Here is a 19,239-nt window from a genome sequence, read left to right on the forward strand (position 1 = left end):
CACAAACTGAAATCTTAGAAGTTTTAGGGGACTCTTCTCCACTTAGAGGTAAAAATATTGGAGTCTTTAACTCTAAATGGACTATGTCATGAGAGAACTTTGTAGCTGAATTTATGTTTTAATGAGTCTTTCCTGTATATCCATTACCAATCATTTAAAAATGCAGGTACATAAGACTATTTTCTGAAATAAGATTATTTTCTATAGTGATGACTTTTGTGAAGGTTCAAAGAGAGAAAGTATACAAAATGCTTAGTACCAAGTACCTTGCCTGGTACACAGTAGATGCTCAATAATATAATCTATTCCTTCCTCAAACACACCAGGCTTGAGGGAGTTTTCACTTTACCTTTATGAACTTTCAGGAGAAGCTTTTAATACAACAGCCTGCCTGCAAGTGTATCTTTGCTGAAATATCAGCTGGTTCTTTTGTAAAAGTTTGGAATTTCTTTGGTGTTTTTAAACAAGATTTCCTCTCTTAAATGTGCTGATTGTTTGTGTCTTAGATCGCCAAGGTTTGATTTGAGTACAGAATCTTCAAAGCGTTGGTGGAACTAAATATTTTAGCAGATGCTTGCATTTGAAATACTTCTAACCCCTTTCATGTCCAGGTTTCAGTGAATCACGCCGAGGCAATCTTGACATGCAAGACAAATGTGTTTCTCTTGGATTTGAAGCACAGAGGGTTTGCCTGATGCTTATGAATGTTTACTAATGCAGAGGAGAAATTGAGATGCCAGGTTGGAAAAATAAAAACTTGAATGAGGTGCTTGCTGGGCACCATTCAGGAGTATTGTATGTCTTTGGGGTTTTTTTTTTTGATTAAATTCCAAGCTGGCACAATCCATCTGTCTGTTAAAAATAATTAGTTGCCTTGTTTTCTACTTAGAGATGTAACAGTTCCAGATTTGCAAGTGAGAATTCTTTTGCAACATGAGCCATTGTCTGGGGGTTAGATTTTAGGTGAGCAGTGCAGGTTACCCAGTCACATCACCAAGTAAGTCCTCTTTCAGGGAGCATTTCTTTGGAGATGTGCAATTTTCCAAACGCCAATGACTAGAAATAGAATTATTAAATTGGCCTAAAACAAAGTAAAACTAGAAAAAATATCCAAAGTAGAGTTTTTTTAGATCATATTCCTTTATCATAAGCCAACTAAATTAGAAACTAATAATAAAAATATGATGCCCCCCACCCCCAAACCGCTGGGAAACTAAGAAACTCTTCCAAATAAACCTTTGATAAAAGAATAAAGAGAAAGCAATAAAAAATTGCACATATCCAAATTTTTAGGGCATAGCATATACCCAAAACTTTACTCAAAGGAAAACTTATTAAAGAACTGATAAAGTTTTAAAAGTTGGAATTAATGTAATGAAGAAAAAATAGAGAAAAAGGCTAAATAAGATTTTAAAAGCTGGAAAAAATATACACAGTTAGGAATGAGGAAACAGACACAACCACATAAAGCAGGGACGTTGGAGAAATTATAAGAATTATACATGAAGACTATGCACAAAACTCTATAGAAACAAATCGAAAATATTGAAGAAATGGACACTTTTATAAGTAAAACATAAAAGATCAATATTGACTCATGTAGAAATTTTAAACAGATAATTACTATATAATTTCCAGTTTGTGCTGGTTGTTGTATCCCATTTGGCATTGGTTCTGGACTTTAAGGAAATATTATTTTTAAATACACTAAAATAAGATGAGAGGATGAGTTGGTTCAATAGCATCACTGACTCAGATGAGAGGATGAGACGGTTCGATAGCATCACCGACTCAATGGACATGAATTTGAACAAACTCCAGGAGATAGAGGAGGACAGAGAAGTCTGATGTTTTTCAGTCCGTGGAGTTTCAAAGAGTTGGACATGACTTAGCGACTGAACAACAAGAAAATAAAACGAGATAGAAGACTTCCTCCTTATAACTTCAGGATTTACTGTGGTCTCCTCGCATAGTATGTGAGAGGTATGTGTTGAAAAGAGTGTTTGCACTTTAACACATGTTTAAATGTGAAAGATGGTACATATAACCCTGTCTTCCCCACCAATTCTCTCTAATTCCAAGTTAACTTATGCCTCCCTCTGGAGGACAGTGTTCAGAGCACTCACTGAGAAAATGAAATACGTTCCAGCATTGGTGGCTGAGGACAACGAACTCAGTCCAGTCTTCAGGGAGTGGGAGGAGAACTTGGTGCTGCTCACCCTGTCAGCTCCTTAGTGGACCACTTGTGCCAAGACCCCCACTGTGGCCTATGAAAAGCATGAAGCTGCCAGGCTGACTGCTGGTGAGGTGGGTGGCAGTGTAGCAAGCTTGACTGCTCCTGATACGGTAGTTTTGTCACTTGCAGGGTGCAAATCTATAGCTATTTATTTTATTGTTGAAAACTTGAACATTTATTGTGGGATAATCCCCTTTGGCAGAAAATGAGCTAAAGGAATGCAAAGTTTAAGGAAAAATTAAGTAGTAAATTTGTTTCTTTTATTTTTTTCAATTTATTATTACTTATAAACTTTAAATTTTATATTGGAGTATGCTGCTTCTGCTGCTGCTGCTAAGTCGCTTCAGTCGTGTCCGACTCTGTGTGACCCCATAGACATCAGCCCACCAGGCTCCCCAGCCCCTGGGATTCTCCAGGCAAGAACACTGGAGTGGCTTGCCATTTCCTTCTCCAATGCATGAAAGTGAAAAGTGAAAGTGAAGTTGCTCAGGCGTGTCCGACTCTTAGCGACCCCATGGACTGCAGCCCACCAGGCTCCTCCATCCATGGGATTTTCCAGGCAAGAGTACTGGAGTGGGGTGCCATTGCCTTCTCCTATTTTGGAGTATAGCCGATTAATAATGTTGTGATAGTTCCAAGTGCACAGCATAGCAACTCAGCCATACATATACATGTATCCATTCTCCCCCAAACTCCCCTCTCATCCAGGCTGCCATATAACTTTGGGCAGCATTCCCTGTGCTATACAGTAGGTTCTTGTTGGTTATCCATTTAAAATATAGCAGTGTGTACATATCTGTCCCAAAGTCCCTAATATCCTTTTCCCTGCTCCTTTGCCCCAGTAACCATGTTTGTTCTCTAAATCTGTGAGTCTGTTTCTCTTTTGTAAATAGGAGATTTATATCATACAAAATTCATTTGTATGACATTTTTAGATTCCACCACATATAAATGGTATCATATAATATTTGTCTTTCTCTGTCTGACTTACTTTAGTGTGATAATCTCTAGGTCCATCCATGTTGCTGCAAATGGCATGATTTCATTCTTTTTTGTGGTTGAGTAATATTCCACTGTGTATATGTACCACATCCTCTTTATCCATTCATCTGTCCATGAACATTTAGGCTGCTTCTGTATCCTCACTATTGTAAATAGTGTTGCAGTGAACCCTGGGGGGTATATATATCTTTTTGAATTGTGATTATCTCTGGATACATGCCTAGGAGTGGGACTGCTGGATGATATGGTAGTTCTGTTTTTAGTTTTTAAGCTACTTCCATATTATTCTCCATAGTGGTTGTACCAGTTTACATTCCTACGAACACTGTAGGAGGGTTCCCTTTTCTCCACACCCTCTCTACCATTTACTATTTGTATACTTTTTGATGATGGTCATTCTAGTCAGGTTTTTCTTATTGCAGCCCAGCTGATTTTGAGATGCTCTTGTATGTATGAAACAGAACCAAAATGACATGTCTCCAACTTTTTGAAAACTTTTGTCATCAAGGCAGACATAACTGGGTAATCATTTCTGGGTCATATTTTGACTTTCCATTTATCAGTCGTTTGACCACCATGTCACCCTTAATGAATCTCTCGCGTAGTTTTTTTTTTTTTTTTTTTTTAATATTTTGTAATGTTCTTAGCCTTATTTCATATTGTGTCTTATTCTTAGTTCTTATATTCAGTACTGTCAATAAATGTTGAAAGATGAGCCCTGTTAGATCCAGCAGAAAAATGTGAATGAAATGGTAGGTCTTTGGAAATGACAAGTAACCAAACTGTCAGTGGCAGAATACCATGACCTTTGCATTAAATTTTTCTCGTGGAGAGAGAATGACACCTCTTGCAGAAGTTGGTTTCCCAATACATGTGTTCTTTCGTCTGATTTATTAAAACTGAACAAATCATTAACAAAATGTTTTAAAAAGTTTTAATCTAGGCATATACCCTGAGGAAACCAAAATTGAAAAAGACATGTATCCCATTGTTCATTGCAGAACTGTTTACAATAGCTAGAATATGGAAGCAACCTAGATGTCTATCAACAGAGAATGAATAAAGAAGTAGTGATACATATCTACAATGGAATATTACTCAGCCATAAAAGGAACACCTTTGAGTCAGTTCTGATGAGGTGGATGAACCTAGAACCTATCATACAGAGTGAAGTGAGTCAGAGAAAGATAAATATAGTATTTTAATGCATATATACAGAATCTAGAAAAACGGTACTGAAGAATCTATTTACAGCAGCAGTGGAGAAACAGACATAGAGGATAGACTTATGGACATGGGGAGAAGGGAGCAGAGGGTGAGATGGATGGAGAGAGTAACGTGAAAACATATTACTGTACGTAAAATAGGTAGCCGATGGGAATTTGCTGCATGGTTCAGGAAACTCCAACGGGGCACTTTATCAATCTAGAGGGTGGGATGGGGTGGGAGATGGGAGGGAGGTTCAAAAGGGAGGGGATATATGAATACCTATAGCTGATTCATGTTGAGGTTTGACAGGAAACAACAAAATTCTGTAAAACAATTATCCTTCAATAAAAAAATAGAAAAAAGTTTTAATGCAGCATGTAATCAGGATGTCAAGACTAATGGCTGTTACTAACAGAGTAAAGCAGGTGAAAAGAATAATTTCAGTAGCATCAGAATGAATATAATTTTTCTTTAATTAATTTTCTAAAAAGAAAATCCATTTGTTGATTTCCTTATATAGGACTAGAGTGTATGTTTTATGTGTGTGTATATATATATAGTGTTACATATTACATATTATATAATATGTTTTATATTATATAAGTATCATATATATCTAGTAATCTAATATGTATATTTCTATATATATATATTCTTTTGGCTAAGTATGCTTTAGATTTATTTTGGTCTTGCTTTTACATGACTTTAGGTATGTTACAAGTTAATACAATGCCTACAGTTTGGATTACTTACCATCAATGTCAAGATTTTGTTTGCCTGGGGTCACAAAGAGTCAGACATGACCTAGCAACTGAACAACAATAACAAAGGAAAGTCTGTAATTCAGATTAGGAAATTCTCTCTTGTGGCGAAGGTCAACATGACTGCAAACTCTGGTGAACAATTTATAGTATTATGTTTATCATTGTTCAGAAAGATAAAAAGTATTTTTGTAGATTGCAGTGACTGGATTTTACTTCTCAGTCTGAGATATCACATGTTACATCTACTTTTGTAGTCTAAAAGAAGCAGTTCCTTCTTAGGTTTATATGAGGACTCTTCTTCCACCTACCTTATAAATACTGGTGTTTCTATGGGTTCTCTTTTTTGAATTTTTTCTTTTTTTTCTCTCCTTTCTCCTTCCTTCTAAGATTAATAACACTTAACAACACTGAGCGCATTCCTGTTGTGTATCAGGGCAGGGCCATGCTGTACAGCTGAGCAGGTTGTGTACTGCACAGTTCCAGGAAGTGACATTCACTGCCCCACCTTCAAGACTCATATAATGCCGTCAGACACTGTGCTAGCTACTTTACAAACCTCTCACTGAGCCTCACCACAACCTGTGAGATGAGTATCATCATTCCTCTCTTATGCATGAACGAACTGAGTTTTGAATATGTTAAATAACTTGTTTGAGGGCTTCCCTGATAGCTCAGTGGGTAAAGAATCCACCTGAGGAGGGAGGAGGGTTCAGGATGGGGAACACATGTATACCTGTGGCGGATTCATTTTGATATTTGGCAAAACTAATACAGTTATGTAAAGTTTAAAAATAAAATAAAAAAAAAAAAAAAAAAAGAATCCACCTGTAATGCAGGAGACCCCGGTTCAATTCCTGGGTCGGGAAGATCTGCTGGAGAAGGGATAGGCTACACATTCCAGTATTCTTGGGCTTCCCCTGTGTGGCTCAGCTGGTAAAGAATCTGCCTGCAATGCGAAAACCTGTGTTGGGAAGATCCCCTGGAGAAGAGAAAGGCTATTCACTCCAGCATTCTGGCCTGGAGAATTCCATGGACTATACAGTCCATGGGGTTGCAAAGAGTCGGACATGACAGAGTTTTGAATATGTTTAAATAGCTTGTTTAAGGTTACGTAATAATGAGTGGGTGATAGTTTGTGTATGTGTGGAAAGTCCCTTTGTCACTCTACAGCATGCTACCTTTTGTGGGTGACCTCAGCTCTTGTTAATCTCATCCGTGGTCACCACCTAAATGATGGTAATTCCTAAAAGACACTCCACTCTGGATCTCTGTTGATGGTTTACTGGACAAGTCTTCCATAAGTCCTAGAGACACCTCAGATTCTACAGGTTTTAAATCATTTTCCTTAATGATGGCTTAAGGAAAGCCATCATTTATGGCTGCTTTATTCTTACTCTCAGTTAGTGGTACCGGCAGCCTGGGGTCTTCTTTCTCCCTCATCCCTTACATCCAATCAGGGATCAGGTCCCATTCAGTTCTGTTTCTGAGATCTCCCTCCATTTGTTCCTTTCTTTACCATGCCATTTGCTGCTACATTAGTTCAAACCCTCACTCTAATTCTGCCCTCATCTGCTCTGTCTGAATTATGAAAAGCATCACCCGAAGTCTGACAACTGTAAGCATTTACACTGGCTCGTGCCTCTGACTGGTTCATCTTTTCCCACCTTCTCCACTTGGCTACTTGAAGTGTCAGCTTTAATTCATGTTCTCAGGGAAATCTCCCTCGATTCTTTTCACCAGCTCCTTTGCTTTAGTTCATTTCTTCGCTGTGCTTCCAAAGCACATCATGTTTAAGTCTCTCATATCACGTACATACACACCGTAGTACCCTGATAATTGATTTGCTTGTCTGACTCCTTCCCTGGATTGAAAGCTCTTTGAGGACAGGGCCCATGTCCAACTTATGTCTGTCCTTCTAGCATCTAGCAGCTTGTCTGGGAGGAGATCAATACATGCTTGAGAGGCTGGGGCTCACTGTGGATTCATGAGGCATTCTGAAAGAGTTTTGATTACTGTAACTTTGTCATATAGTTTGGAATCAGGAGATGTGATTTCCCCAGCTTTGTTCTTTCACAAAATTGCTTTGGCTATCTGGGGTCTTTTGTAGTCCCATGCAAATTTTGGGATTGTTTGTCCTATTTCTATGAAAAAATGCCATTGAAATTTTGATAGGATTGCATTGAATTTGTAGACTGCTTTGGGTAGGATGGACATCCTAACAATATTAATTCTTCTAGTCCATGAGCATGGAATGTCTTTCTACTTATTTTTGTCTTCTTCAATTTCTTTTATCAGTGTCTTGTGGTTTCAGTATATAGATCTTTCACCTCCTTGGTTACATTTGTTCTTAGATATTTTATTCCAGATCTGAAAGAGTTGTTCACATAATACTATAGTGTTCTACATGTTCATTTAGTCCTATTAAAAGTCGAATGCAGATTTTATAAACTTGAAAATAATCAATGCTGATATTATTTAATTACACAATATATTTTTTCTTTCCATCTGCCACTTGCAGCAGCAGATAGCATGATTATTGCTTAACCCATGTTTTCATTCATATTAGCAGCAGCTTCATCCCTTATCCTGTTGACAAGAGATTATAGCTTAATTGCCTGGTAACTGAAAAAGTGGACTCTGTATTGAACTTTGGTTTAAGGCACCAAAGTTTTGCACTGGCATTGATGAATAAAGTAACCTCTTTAAAGGTGCTTTGTTTATCTTTCCTGATTCCTGTCCATCAGTAATGTTCACTACGCCAAGAAAATACCTTGAGATTGATTATCTCAGAACCTATGATAGGCAGATCTGAGTTTTGATTACTATAACTTTGTAATATAGTTTGAAATCAGGAGATGTGATTTCCTCCAGCTTAGCTCTTTCACAAAATTGCTTTGGCTATCTGGGGTCTGCTAAAGCATTTACACTGGTAAATGCAAAATTTGAAGTTAGACACCTGTGGGGCAGTTTTCATTAACAAATACCTTTTTCATCTAACACAGATTTAGGTCTCATTCCAGCTTTGCCTATACCTGGTTGAAGTTGACCCCTTAAATCTCCCTGGACATTAGTTTACTCATCTTTCAAGCTAAATGCCTGGGCTAAACTAGCTAGAAGGACTTTTCAAGCTCAAATATCCTTCAGTTCTATTTTTTGGGACTCTGTTGTATGTTCTCTTACTGTAATCTTATCTCCCTTGTCCTCCTTCCCTTCCTCCCCCACTAGAAGATTGGTCCTCCTCCCAACTGAGCGACTGAGCACACACACACACACCCCTACAAGTACTTGAAAATCATTTCCAAAAATACTGGTCATAACCTGTCATTTAGAACTCTGATAATGGTTTAAGTGGAAGTCCATGAAAAGAGATGTTTATCAACCTTGAAAACCTGTTTTTATTAAAAAAAATCTGCTTTTGTGAAACTAGCTTTTTCAAATGAATTATCCTTTAAATCAAAAGTTTTCTATTACATGCTGTACTGTACTGGGTTGAATAGTATCCTCTAAAATTCTTATCATTACCTAAGAATGTGACTTTGTTTGAAAATAGGGTCGTCATTTGTAATCAAATGAAGATGAGGTCATACTGGATTATGACAGGCCCTAGATCCCATGACTAGTGTCTTTATAAGAAAAAATATGAGAGAGATGTGGACAAAGAGACATGCAAGGGAAAAAGCCATGTGATGATGGAGGCATCAGTGAACCGATGCAGCCACAAGCTTAAGAAGACCCAAGACCGCTAGCAACTATCAGAGGCTAGGAGAAAGACACAAGAGGTTTTTCCTCACAGCCACCAGAAGCAACCAACCCTGCTGACACCCTGATTTTGGACTTCTGGGCCCAAGAACTGTAGGAGAATGATTTTCCGTCGTTTTCAGTCACTCAAACAAAAACAAAACTGGTCCTCCTGTCTGTCCGGCCATCATACACAGAGATACACTGTGTTCTTCCGCACTTGGCTTTGACCTCAAGGTTTTCTTCAACATGGAGAGCCCAGAGGCACTTTGCTTGTGTCCTTTGGCGCGGTGCCGACTGCTGATCCTTCACTGGCAGGCTCAGTATTCCTTCCACAAAGGGCTGCGAGTCCCTTCCTTTTAGGAAGCACATTCCTGACTGTGGTTGCAAAAGTCGAGTGAGGGTGCCTAGTGAGCACAGAAAGGTTCCCCTGTCTGGGCAGGGACATTTCTAAACTGCGACGTTCGACAAAGTTGGGACTGTGATGGTGACCCGTGGGGGTGTGGGGAGTGAGTCAGTGGGTAACCTGTTAAAGAGGTCGCACAAACTGTCTGAGGTTTTGGGGTGAAGAAGACCTCATAAGACCTTCCCCCGCCGCCCCCCTCTCCTTCCCCCCGCAACACACACCACCCCCGCAGCTTCTGGATTACTCTGTTACATTGTCTTTAGCTGGAGTACTCCCTGTTAGGTTACTAAGCAGTCCCTACGTAATTTGTTGGCAAAGCACTTCCGGCAAAATCAGTTTTTTTCCTAAAAGTGTGCCTGTGTTACAGGAGGTCCATGAAGACTGTCCTGATTTGATTTGCCTGCGTTCTAATTTTATCATTAGATGCTAAAGGACAAATCAGGTACACGATGTTTTTATAGATGAGACGTGCGTGGGGACTGGCTCTACAGAAGCAAGTGTTCTGGCAGGGTGGGAAGGCAGGTCTGGGTCGTTAGAAACAAGAGACTGGGAGGGCTGAGAGGAAAGGGAAAGACAGGTGTCCCGGGAGGACGCGTGCAGAGGAGAAGCAGCAAGTTCTGAAAGCCAGTTAGGTGAATAAGTGTCCCGGTCTGGGAGGAAGGAAGGATACCAGGGGCCGATGATGCTGATCGTCCTGCCCTGGCTGTCTGCAGCGGGCGTCCCAGGAGGACAAGAGAGAGGTCTTGCTAAGCGGAGCGAGCGCAGGAGGGCCGGACTGCTGGGGCGCGCGGGCCGCCGGGTTGGGACAGGGTTAAGACCATCACCTGCAGCTGAAGTGCGACCCAGATGGGAAGTAGGAAGTGCGCGCCTGAGCTTCCTGTATAAATAAACGCACGGCTCCCGTCGCTGCTGCTGCTGCTGCTGCTGCTGCTGCTGGCGGTGCTGCGCCCCGCGCTCTGCGAGGTTCCCCGGGCAGCGCAGCTGCGCCCTGAGGCAGGAGGCGGTTCGAGGGACTCCTCCTCCCTCTCCGGCCGGATCGGTCTGGGAGCCCGAGCCCTGTTGCAATCCTGCAGAGCGCAAAGCTGTCAGCCGCAGAACAGGGCGGAAGACGGAGGGCATGGAACAGCCGTTCCTCCCCGGGGTGCGAGCGGCCCCGGCTGGCGGTGCGCGCGAGGGAGGCTGCTGAGAAGCCCGGCGTCGGCTGGGAGGGACGGAGCTCTCCGGCCAGGTAGGTTTAGGCAGCTTTTAAAGTGCTGCGGGCATTGCAAGACAGCGGTGGGGTTGGACTAAGAAAAGAAAAAGGGACGGGAGACTCACTCTGATATCTGGGTTGTTTGGCTTTATTTTCTGCCTCTCGTACTGAAACCGTGCAGAATCGGATTCATTCTGAATGCCTGAAACACCTGTGAACTTTACAACAATAGCTCTCCGTTTACGGGCAAAAAGGAACGAGCTTAATTTATTGTAAAACTAGTCTCTGCAGAATGTATTGTAAAATTCAAGATCAGAGCAGACCTCCCAGTGTCTGCAGCTGGAGACCAGAGTAGGCAGAATCTCAGATACTTACCTTCTGCTGTTTGGGAATGCATGCCAGAAGGTAGATATACCTACATATGGATAAGATGTTATCCGTGGGATCTTGGTCCTACATTCTGCTGATTATTTTGTTGTGTAATTGCTGATAAAACAGGGTGAAACTTGGATCTTCCACTGCTGTTCTCAAGTTGAAGTTAAAATGAAACTGATCCCTCTATCAGTGTAGAAAAGATATCTTTAGCTGACCCTTTCCAGGGTACCTTTTGTTTTTCTTACAAGGAGTTTCAGAGATTCTGTTGTCAGTCCACTCTTGAATGTACTTCTCACATTTAGATTTTTCAGAAATGATTTCCCCTTTCTGGCAATATGTTCTCTCTTCATGCTTGCACAACAGTCTCACTTTTTTCTTACTTTCTGTTGCATGTATCATATCAAAATATTAGCTAAGGCTGGCAGTAAGGCTAGCAGTGTTCTTCTGATTTGGCATTTCTGGAGGTTTATTTGAATGTTGCCAGATATGAATTAAAGAACATTTCTGAAGCAGCCAATTGGGGGTGTCTAGGCCCCGAAGCAAAATAAATGAACCTTGCCATGACTCAGTTTTTAGGGTGCGGATAAAGAGGCAAAAGGAACCCAAGCCAGTCTTCAGTGAGCTGCTGGCTAAAGTATCGGAGTACTGCAGCTTTCACTGAGATGAGCCTCTTGGCCCCCAGTCCCTTTTACATCTAATCCCTCTGTTGGTCCCTCCTTCTCCTTCCTCTGTCCTCCCTTTTCAGCCCTAGTCCTTTTCATGGGTAGCAGTCCCTTAGGTATTTCTGAAGATATCTTGAGGAGGAGAGAGAAGGAGGGAAAAAAACATCTATAGCCATCCACAAGGCCACGTGGAGAGAATTGTATTAGGAACTCCAAGGTCACATTTTCATAAAACTCCAGCCTTCCTTTTGCATGCCTGTGACTGGGATTTTATTCTTTGTGATGGGCATAAAGTTAGAAAAGTGGGAAAGAAAATAAATTGTTCCAAAAGGAGCCTCTGACTAATTGGAACTGTCTTGATGAGTAAACAAATTCAAGGTATAGAAAATGTAAAAAGATGTCCTGTAACAAAATTGAGTTGCTTGGCTTTTTAAAATTTAAAACAAATAGAAAAAAAAAAAGTCCCTCAACCAACCCCCTCCCCCCCTCCCCACAAACCAATCACCCCAGATAACTTGCTTCTACAGTACTGTGCTGGACATGAGGTTTGAGTGTGGTCAAACACTGTCCATTTACCCAGAGTTTTACAAATATTTACAGTCATCTATGCCAAATATCTTTGTGCTGAGCCCCAAAGAACATTCTCAGCATTCAAAAGCCCCATTCTCATGAATGGTTTCAGTTCATTGGCAATTTAAAGGCATCCAGGCTTCCAAACTAGGTCAGCTTAAGAGATGTCTTTTTTTAAACATAATAATTAGTTTTTGGGTCTCCCAGATTATGATCCAGGTTTTTAGAGCCAAACCCTGCAGCAGAGAGGAAAGTATGCTCTATCAGGAAAAAAAAGCTTATTTTAGCTGTATAGTAAGACCACCAAGGTTTCTGGAAGCTGTCTTTTGTCTTCCATAATACAAATACTTTTAATCTGATAAATTTATATTTATATTTAAATTGTCCCTTTTGAAAAGTTGTTTCCGAGTGGCTCAGATGGTAAAGAATCTACCTGCAATGCAGGAGACCCATGTTCCATCCCTGGGTCAGGAAGATCCCTGGAGAAGGGAATGGCAACTCATTCCAGTATACTTGCCTGGAGAATCCCATGGACAGAGAAGCCTGGTGGGCTACAGTCTATGGGGTCGCAAAGAGTCAGACCCAACTGAGCCACTGATACACTTCCAGGAACATTGTTAAGGACACCATACTCATTCCTCTGTACTCTCTCCACTAGTCTTGGCTTCTGCGTTTCTCCTGGATTGACTTATGATTCTACTTTCTTGTTGAGTGAAGTTCGTAGTGTTTGAAATCTCTAGTTTGAGGTAGAGGTCAGGAGTCATGCGGAACCCAGATGTTGCTGGAGGAACAAAGTCCTTACGGTTTGGGGACTAAACCTATTTTGTGCAGCTGATTGCTTTGGAGATGGAAACTAGGCCAAGCTGAGCTTGGGGAGTAGGTATCGGTAGCCACTGCTCCTGAGTACTGAGACTCTTTTTCAGGAATGCCTGTCTTGACTTACTGAAGCACCTTTGATACAACAAATTATCAGTATTTTTCAGCTTTTGAATTGTTGGAAGTGACTACAGATGAGAATCAGGCCCTGAATATATTCTCTCCTCCATGTACAGTAGAGAAGTTATCTTCTGTGGTATTGAGGGACTGGAGGCTGAGGCCAATAAAGATGCATATGATGTAGCCTCTGTCCTGAAGAAATTTGCTTAGGCTTGGGAGTGACTTTGGACCAGAATGGTAATTTTTAATTCATGTTGTTTTACCTGAGAGTGAAAAATACTTTGAAGTTGGTCATCTCAATGATGTCTTGTCTTTTTGACGTTTCCCTGATGTCACCTGAGTGTTAAGTAATTTGAAGAGGCATAGGCCCACCTAAGTTAATTTATTTAATTATTTCAAGTTTTAATTTGTTTTGTCACCTTTAGGCCTATGTGGGAGGTCTTGTACTAATGTTTTGTTTCTGTTATCGTTGGGATTTATTATTTACTTGGTCTATGAGTACTTCTAAGCCTAATGCATTGTGCTTCAGTAGTTATTAAAACATGGGAAGCTGTAAAAGAGAGTGAAAGTGGTCAATACTTTTGCAGCATGGAGTGAGAAAATTCTCATCTGTGACTGAATCCCTTCCTGAGATGGAAAGCACAACGATCTAACTAAAATACACTTCTCTTATTCACAGCCAGGCATATTTCTGGTTGTATGGCTTGTGGTATCAAAGAACATGCTTTAAAAGCTGTGTCTCATTGGTTTCTCATTCCTCTGCAGTCACGAGTTTGAGTCTCAGATCTTCAGTCAACTGGTTCTTTGTTTTTCTTGGGAAGGTAGAACAAGACCATCTCCTTTCTTTTTTTGTTGGACTTGTGGCTGAAGCTGTAAACTCGGAGTATGATTATATGAAACTCTCTGATGACAACCTTCTCATCTAGTTTACTGGTAATAAGTGGGGACTATGTTTAATCACCTTTACATCCACATTCCGTGTGTGGAATTCAATTCTTTGTGGGTTGACCTTATTTCCTGCATTTTGTATTTTCCTGCATTTTATTCCTTGAGAAATTGATTTGGCAGAAACATACAAAAATACATACCCCTCCACTTCACTTAGTGTGAGATGGAGGAGTTCTTTCCCCTAACTAGTTTTAAATTTGTATCTATAAAATGTCTCTATAAAACTTTTAATTTTCACAGGAGAGGGTAATATTTATACAACCTTTTATGCATTTGAAGAAAACATTTTGGTTTAGATATTCATCCTTTAGTAACTGTAGTTTCCTGGTAATGTCATGACCCAGGAAATCAGCCCGTCTCTTGCTCCATGGGGCTTTCTGAAATAACACTTCTCCTTGATCTGTTAATTACATCACTGTCTGACCTGCCTGTAAGTGGCATTCCTTCCTGCTTCTGAGCTTTGTTGTTATACCAAGCAGGGGGAAGAAAATTATTCAGCAGGGCTGGGTGAATAATTGTGGGAGGCCAGGGAACCACTGATTAAAAAAGAGGTGGGCAGGGCACAGTGGTGGGGTTGGGGAGGGACCTATGATGATGAATGTAAAATTACAATGTCAAGAATATCATTGAGCTGTTATTCTCATTTTCACTTCTACCTTCTTTGAAAGTTTTGTTAGGAAATCTGGAAATGGATTTCCACCTCTTGGGCCTTACCTTATAGTGGTGATGAGAACAGAGAAAGAAGGCAAGAAAAAAATAAATTTGCTTTTCAGAAGAGTAGGCATTTTGCAAATGTTAAAACTTGACCTCCCAGATGTCCCGTACTCCAGAAGGTTTAGAGTAAGCTTATCACAGTATCATGTACTTTGTTGGTCATGACCTCATATCTCTTTCCATATAGTTCTTCTATATATCATGCATGTAGCAAAATGTAAAAATTAGATCTGATTACTGTCACCTTAAAAAAATGGTAACCGAGGTGATGGAAGTGTTAAGCAGCCTTACTGTGGTAATCATTTTGCAAAACATATCTGTAGCAAATCATTGGGTTTTATACCTTAAAGTTACACATTTTTTTTTTCTTAATGATATCTGAGTACAGTTAGGAAAATAGATCTTATTAAAATAATGTACTTCATTTGTTACATAATTTCAGATAGCAGAGAGACTACATAGAAAACAGCTTTTGATAATATTTACGGTTTCCTTCCTAAGGATGTATCTGTCCTTTTCATCCACAAAAAAAATTAATAGAGATATATTTGTATATCAGTTCCATTTTTTAGAGAAAAACCAGGTCTCCAAGTTAGAGTTATCATCTTATTACCATCCTGGAACCTGTTGAGATGAAGATGTTAAAACTGAAGAATTTTAAACTGAATATTTTTTCGTTTCTTGATTTCCCCTGAAGGATGCTGTGAAACGGTAGGGGAAAAGAGCAGAAGTTCCCTTTCCTGGCACAGTGATAAACTGTTTTGCAGCAATGCCACCATCTCACAAAGCCTGAGTAGGTTACCTGTGGTCTCTAAGAATTAAGCATGTCTTGGGTTTGTTTACACAGTCAGTCCTTCATACTGGTGGGTCCTGCACTGTGGTTGGCGGAACCTGCAGATGTGGAGACACGGGTGTGGAGGGCCAATGGTACCAGGCCTTTTCATATAAGGAAATTTGGTATTCCCCTGGCAGATACCAAAATTCTTGGATTCCAGGGGTCCTGGAACCAATCCCCATAGCCACCTAGGGATCTCATACCACAGAATAGTTTCTAATCTGTGCTGTTGTTTTCAACTAATGATTAAAGTATCTTATGTGTGATGTGTGTGGTGCTCAGTGACGAAGCTGTGTCCAGCTGTTTGTTAGCCCATGCACTGAAGCCCGCCAGGCTCCTCTGTCCATGGGATTTTCCTGGCAAGAATACTAGAATGGGTTGCCATTTCCTTCTCCAGGGGATCTTCCTGACTCAGGGATTGAATCCACATCTCCTGCCTTGGCAGGCGGATTCTTTACCACTGAGCCACCTGGGAAGCCCTGTTAAAGTATCTGATATGTGATGTATCTACTTAATGGTCTTGAGCATTATCCTTTTGAAAAACAGATATAAAATATACTTGAATAATTGCATTTTTGTGATTACTAGTGAGGCTGACTGTCTTCCCATTTATTCTTGCCCTCTCAAGACATGTATTAGAACTGTTTTTCTGATATTACTGGTTGTACACTGATTCATCTAGTCCCTGAATGGCCAGAGAGTGGGTCAAAGATGCGAGAAGGGAAGAGAATCACAAGACTTGTCAGTATGGAGATCCACATAAATCCTTGCCCCACTTATCACCAGTATCTATAGCCCTTGCTACTCTACCAGCCTGCTGGTCTGCCTTCCATTCCAGACTGTATTGAGGGTAGAACTTCAGCAATTGGCCAGTGGCTGATGATAGTCAGCACTTTATTAGATTCAGTTAGTACCATTTGAGTCACTAACAGCTTTTGTTGAGAACATGAACCAGCAGTGAAATTAATCATTGCATTGGATAGAAATGCCAAGGTCAACACAATACTAATTTTCAGATCGTGTTGAGCTGGTTGCCTGACATGTCAGTCTTGGTTGGTATCTGGAGGGCTTTCCTAACAAGGTAGAAATGGGACCATTGGATTATTGTTTCTTCCTGCTGTGCTAGAGTATTGGCTTCCTCAGAATCTCTCTGCATTATACAGGCAGCACTTCAGCCCTACCTTCCCCAACACCTCCCCTTTCTGAAAATGCTTCCTTTTGTTAGCTCCCTCTCACTGTCAAGCATTCATATCTTTTATGAAAGCTTTTTCAGGGACGACTTAGTATCTTTGACTGGCACATAAACATTTTGACAGCTCTCATGTGTCTCGTCTTCTGTTTAGTCTTAGACTTCTTACCATGGCCTGGAATTAAGACCCTTCACTGTAGATCAACTGGATTTTTACATAAGCTAACATTTCTATTATATCAGTAATATCCAGCCCTTTGGTTGTGTTAGCTTTCTTTTTCTCTTTGTCCCTTTAATCTTGTGCTTTACCAGTTTATCCGAGTCTTACAGTCTTTGCAGATGGTGGAAGAATTCCTAAATAGCCAGATGAGTCTCCTAGTAAAACAGTATCCTCTCCAATCACATTATCTTTTTGCGTAGAGGAATAACAGCTATGATTTTGGGTAGTGAAACAGACATAAACTACATTAGTGAAAAATACTTCGAAAGTTGGCTCTCTCACCCACTGCATTTTTTGGAGCAGATTGCTTTTTCAGGCGGCCAGCAGAATATGAAAATTCCTTATACATCCTGAGCTTTCCAGCACAGTTTCTGAAGTATTCCTTTCTTTGGCAATTCTAATGAAAACACAGGAGGGAAAAAGTGACTTTCCTGTTCTTTCCTAGCAAAAGGTAGTTACTTCTCATATAATGAACACTTTGTAGTGCAGGAGACACTCAGAGAGTAGCTAGAACTGCTGATTCCCTTTTCCTGGCTATTTAGTGCAAAATCAGATGTTTTAGAGCCCCGGTGGCTCAGATGGTAAAGAATCTCCCCTCAATGCAGGACCCAGGTTCGATCTCTGGGTCAGGAAGATCCCTTGGAGGAGAAAATGACAACCTGCTCCAGTATTCTTGCCTGGAGAGAGCCTGGGCAATTCACAGTCCATGGGTTCACCAAAAGTCGGCCATGACCGAGCGACTAACACTTTCCTTCCTTGCACTAATCTGTTGTGCTGTGTGGTTACTTATAGTTAAGCAGGTGAGACATCTACAATCTGGGTGAAGCCTGCCCTCCCGGTCCACCCTCAGCCTTGCCGCCAACTTCAGAACATTTGAACGTAAAGTCAGCTTGTCAGGTTTTTCTTTTTTCCGTAATGACTCTTACGTTCTCTACCAAAATTCTTTTCTCACTGGGTTCTTAGCATCCAAGAAGAAGCTCAGTTACACTTGTATGTAATAACTGTAAAAGTAATTATGATTGTTACTGTTTTAAATCAGGCTGGAGGGTGGAATGTTCAAGTCACTTGCTTGGGTAAAATGTGAAGTATGAGGCAAAACAAGTCGAGCAAGACAGTGAGAGTGAGTTATGGGCTCTCTGGAAGGAAGACTCCTGGAAACCTGGAGGGGAGCGTGTGTGTTGCCAGTGTACCTACGAGGATGCTCCCTGAGAGGGTCAGTCAGCCTCTGGCCGTCCCCTCTGTGCCTCATGCCGTTCCTTGTTCGGTTGCTAAGGCACGTCTGACTCTCTGCGACTCCATTGACTGCAGCATGCCAGGCTTCTGGGAGGGAGTTCTGCCGCTGGTGGTTTTATGTAATGGAGACCAGTGAATCTTTTTTTGTTGTTACCTTTTTATTTTGTCTTGGGGTATAGCCGATTAACAACCAATGTGTGATAGTTTCAGGTGAACAGCAAAGTGACTCAGCCGTACATAGACATGTATCCTTTCTCCCCCCAAATCCCCTCCCATCCAGGCTGCCACATAACATGGAGCAGAGTTCCCTGTGCTATACAGGAGGTCCTTGTTGGTTATCCATTTTAAATGCAGCAGTGTGTACATGTCCGTCCCAAACTCCCTGATTATCCCTTCCTCTATCCTTCCCCCTGGCAACCATAAGTTTGTTCTCTACGTGGAGACCAGTGAATCTTATTAAGACATAGGTGAAGAAACAATAGAACATCTTGGAGTTATTCACAGACATCTCAAGTGTAGGGGAGATTTATTTAGAGGACTTTGGGATTCTCCTGATTATTGCTTAAGAGCTCAATTTCTAATGAGTCAATGGTGAAAAGATTTCTTGCTGGATATTCTTTTTCTATGGAGTGCAACTATGAGTCATTCATTTCTCAAACATTCATTACTAGTTTTGCCCAGAGTGAAAACCAAAAGGCAGGCTTTTGAACCATGCCTGGTGAAGCCTTCAGCTTCAGTGATGGTGCCTGGAAGACTGCTGAGGAAAAGGTCAAGGGCGCCTGGCTGGGATCTTCCTGGTACTGCTTCCATGAGCACTAGTCTGCAATTTCTCTTTTATCCAGTGGCGGAGTACTTAAGATTTTGTTTTTATAAAATTCCATTGCTTTAAAACTATTTGAAAACCATCACTTTGGGGAACTGGGGTTATTGTACACAGAAAAATAAATCACTTCTTTGATGAATTGTTTTGGATTGTTCACATCTCAAAGAGATGAAATATGTGCCTTCTT

The 19,239-nt window shown here is 40.8% G+C and overlaps 1 protein-coding gene across 3 annotated transcripts in view; it reads left to right on the plus strand.

Annotated features, from left to right (window-relative positions):
- Positions 1-19,239, plus strand: part of RNF144B (ring finger protein 144B) — a 146,199-nt gene that overhangs the window by 60,094 nt on the left and 66,866 nt on the right. The window contains exon 1 of one of the 3 annotated variants that reach the window (XM_044927597.2): positions 9,777-9,797. The exons of 1 other annotated variant lie outside the window; for it this stretch is intronic. The gene's annotated coding sequence lies outside the window, so the exon portion shown is untranslated. Of the gene's footprint in view, positions 1-9,776; positions 9,798-10,275; positions 10,584-19,239 lie in introns of those variants that run through there. One more of the 3 variants, XM_006072523.4, reaches the window with a different exon arrangement.

The sequence above is a fragment of the Bubalus bubalis genome, chromosome 2, assembly GCF_019923935.1.
Source record: "Bubalus bubalis isolate 160015118507 breed Murrah chromosome 2, NDDB_SH_1, whole genome shotgun sequence".
In the NCBI taxonomy this organism is placed as follows: domain Eukaryota; kingdom Metazoa; phylum Chordata; class Mammalia; order Artiodactyla; family Bovidae; genus Bubalus; species Bubalus bubalis.